Genomic DNA, 2,500 nt, shown 5'->3' on the forward strand with positions numbered 1-2,500 from the left:
CGGGTCCCTTTCCCGTCTTTCCTGCTTCCCGTGCCCCCGGAGGAGTCCCGCCGGGAGGCGAGAGTCCGCCGGCTCACCCCGCCCACACACACGGGTCCCCAGAGCGAGAGGGGCGCCAGGGGGGTGTGGCTGCCCCGACCGTGAGGGGTGGCCGGCGGTGGCCTCCCCGGGCTCGACGGGAGCGGGGCTGGGTGTCGGGAGGGGGCCGTCCCACGGCGGGAGCCTTAGGGCGGTGTCGTTCCCCGGTCCCGGGCTCGAGGCGTCGTGGCGGCTGCGGCCGACCGGGCGGCGTTCGGTGGGTTCCCTCCGGCGCCGCCCGGCCCCGCCGGTACCCCGGCGGCGTCCCGGACGCCGTCGGCGGCCCGTGCGCATGCCGAGTCCCCCCGCGGCGGGGGGTTTTCGAGCGAGAGAGGAATGCTGCTCGAAGTGCTTGACCACGATCCCGCCGCCCCGGCGCGGTCGTGCCCCCGCCGCTGCATGTGCGGGCTTCGGGGGGAGGTGGCGAAAAGGGGAAGAGACCCGGCGTCGTCGCCGGGCCCCACCCTCTCCGTGTGGGCGGTTGGGGCCCCGGGTGCCCGGTTCCCCGCCTTCGGTCGTCAGGGTCCCGGCTTCCCATGGGGGAGGAAAGGGTCGGTGATTCCCTCGGCCGGAGCGGCGGGGCGGGAGCTTAAGGCGGCGGTGCCTCTCCTCCCCTTTGCCCCCTTCCTCCGCTCCGCCTCAGCCCGCGGTCGGGTGTCTTTTAGGTTCTCCGGGTCCGTGCTCGCCGACGCGGCCGAACCGCCTCGTCCCCACCGGTGGGGCGGGGTCGGCGGTGCCGAGGCCCCTGCCCCGGCGGCTCGAGAGGGGTCCCCTCGACGTGTGGGCCAGCGAGGGCCCCGGCGGTCAGGCGCCGGGGTCGGTCCCGCTCGCTCGAGTGAGCGTCTTCCCTCCGAGATGGGGAATTGGGGTTGGCGTGACCGGCCGGGTGTGCCTTGGTCGCTCGTCCCGACCGCCCCGAGGGGCTGGGGCGAAAACTCCCACGCTCCTCTCCGCTGTGCGGTCCTAGCCCGCCGTTGGGGCGTGGGAGGCCTTTCCGCCCCCATCCTGTCCCGGGTACCTAGCGCGTTCTGGCGCGGAGGTTTAAAGATTCGGGGGTTGCCCTCCGCTCTCCAGCGGGGTCGGTTCTGTTTTCCCCCCTTCCCCGTCCGCCCTCTTCCGACGGTCTCGGGCCCCTCCTCTTGCCGCGTGCCCCGTCCGCGGGTCTCGCGGCTAGAGGTCGGGGGTTTGGTGCCCCCGAGACGGGAAGGGCGGGTCTGGGTGGGGGGGTCTTGGGACGGCCGCCCCCTGGGTTTGCCGGACGGGCCAGTGGGAAGAGGAGATGCCTGGCTCCGACTTCTCCCGTTCTCCGGTGTGGTGCTGGGTTCGGGTCCTGGTCGTGGGGGACCGCCCGCCCTCGGTGAGGTGTGCTCCGCGTGGAGGCCGCGTCTCCCCGGTCTTTCGTGCTCCCCTGGCCTTCTGGGGGAGGAAAGCGATCCCGCCCGCCGCGTCGCTCCGTGTCTGGTGGCGTGGGGGGGGAAAGCCTCGTACGGCCTGCGGGCCGCGACGAGCTCGGCCGTGGGGTCGAGGGCAGTAAGTAGTCCGGTCATCGGGGGAGGGGGGAGGATAGAGCGGAGTGCTCTTTTCCCCCTCTGTGTGCGTGCGTGGGGTGACCGCGGTTCGCGCTGTCGTCGCCCGGATTCGTGTCGGGGGGGGTGCGGTGGCTCGGTGGGGTCGGTGCCAGGGTCCGATCCCCTCCCGCCCCCTGGGAAGGTTGGGGTCCCACTCCCCGGTCTTCTCGGCGCTCGCCCTGGGCCTCGCCGAACCCCCGTGCGTTTCCGGTGCGGCGCCGTCCGTCCTTGGTCGCGGCCGCCTCGCTCCTCGCTGCACGTGGAGTGCGGGCGAGGACTCTCTGTTTCGAAACCTCCCCCTGATCCCCGGTGGGCCGTCGCGCTGCTTGCTCTCTCTGCCCTCGCTGTCTCGCCGCGTCCGCTTCCGACGGGCTTCCCTGCGCCGTCGCTGGGGGATGCCCTCCCGGGGGCTCCCTCTCGTCGGCCTTCCCTGCGCCGAGGGCCGGCGCCGCGACGAGAATGGGTCGTCGCTCCTCCCCCTCCGGTCGGGTTGCCGGTGGCCGGGTTGCCCGCGTGCCCCCCTCCGCGGGGTCGCCGCCGTTGGGTTTGTCGGTGGGTGCCGTCCCCCGCGTCGGCCCGTCCCGCTTGCCGCCCCGGGGACCCCCGGGCGCCTGTGGAGTTTGGCCGCGAGGCCGGCCGTGGCTTCGCGGGAGCGGTTCCCGCGCTGCCTCCCCGGGGACGCCCGGGGAAACGGTCGTTCCTCCGAGCCCCCCCACTGCCAAATCGTGTCGTGTCTCGTTTTTTACCTTCCGTTTACGCGTTGTGGGGGTTGCTGTGGGGTGTTGGGGGGGGCCACGCGCCTCCCCCCCCCTCCCTCCCTCCCGCGTATCCCCAAAAAAACCAAAATTCGGACA

At 73.6% G+C, this 2,500-nt stretch overlaps 1 non-coding gene across 1 annotated transcript in view; it reads left to right on the forward strand.

Annotated features, from left to right (window-relative positions):
- The first annotated feature begins 2,499 nt into the window (after positions 1–2,499).
- LOC130455289 (5.8S ribosomal RNA) overlaps position 2,500 on the forward strand; it is a 153-nt gene continuing 152 nt past the window's right edge. The window contains exon 1 of the ribosomal RNA XR_008913208.1: position 2,500. This exon is cut by the window's right edge and continues 152 nt beyond it. This is a non-coding gene — a ribosomal RNA (5.8S ribosomal RNA).

The sequence above is a fragment of the Monodelphis domestica genome, chromosome 6 (genome assembly GCF_027887165.1).
Source record: "Monodelphis domestica isolate mMonDom1 chromosome 6, mMonDom1.pri, whole genome shotgun sequence".
NCBI lineage: Eukaryota > Metazoa > Chordata > Mammalia > Didelphimorphia > Didelphidae > Monodelphis > Monodelphis domestica.